Source organism: Eurypyga helias, unplaced genomic scaffold (genome assembly GCF_000690775.1).
Source record: "Eurypyga helias isolate BGI_N326 unplaced genomic scaffold, ASM69077v1 scaffold4730, whole genome shotgun sequence".
NCBI classification, from domain to species: Eukaryota; Metazoa; Chordata; class Aves; order Eurypygiformes; family Eurypygidae; genus Eurypyga; species Eurypyga helias.
In genome coordinates this window covers 1-1,001 of record NW_010224911.1, presented here as the reverse complement: position 1 = coordinate 1,001, position 1,001 = coordinate 1, and positions in this window count along the sequence as shown.

Genomic DNA, 1,001 nt, shown 5'->3' with positions numbered 1-1,001 from the left:
TCGCTTCCCTGCTGAACCAACGTGTGTGTCTCTGTACTAACTATTGCACTCTGAAGCTTGGGTGTAGACACACCAAAATGCCTGTTCATGGAAGTGCTTGCTTCCAACAATAGTCTCTTCCAGCGCTAGTCTTACTGGGTCCAGTTGCCCGAATGTGATGTTCCTGAGATGCCTCCACAGCTTGCTCCTCCTTGATAGGCAGCCTGGGAACACTTAACCATTTCAGGAACTGTCCGTAGATACCTGGCAGATGTTACATCCAAGCTCAGATGCATGCCTGCACTGCAGCACCATTGTGTTTAGGGCCAATGCTGGATTCGTGCTTCCTTGGTGATGAGGGTATTTCTGTATTGTGCCCCCAGACACGCCCTTTAGAACTGAGATTTTCCCTTTGCCCAGAAAATGGAGAGCCACGGAGCTGTATAGGATAATTTAGAGGTAGGGAAAAGAGTAGAGGCTACAAGTTATCTTTAAAACAGTTATCTTTAAGTCTTCAGGTCGTCTTCTGCTCAGACTTGGTCCTTATCTCTAGAGGTCCCTGAGGTCCCTCTGTGCAGTATTTCAGCCTCCAGCATTGGCTCCTAAGAGACACAGAGAATTGTTCCATACTCCTCAGCCATTGGGTGCCTAACATCTTGCAGTGCTTCCATTTTGAGAACAACATACTCTAGATAATTAAAAAAATGCTCAGAATGCTGGTTTTACGTCAGGTTTAAAAGAAACTGGTGAAACTTGCAGCCAGGCCAAACATAATCTTGGCTCCTGCCTAAGCTTCACTGGAACTTGGAGAGGGAGAAGCATCTAAACACAGGCTTGGATGCTTTCAGATGTTTTCTGATATGACTGAAATATTTGACCGAAAACGATATTTCTGATACGGCTGTCACAGACAGGAAAAAGGATTCTAGCCCACAAATTGGCAGGGCTCATTGACAGGGCTTTAAACTAGGTTGGAAGGGGGAGAGGGGCAAAATGGGTAGGGACACCAAGAAACGCCCAGA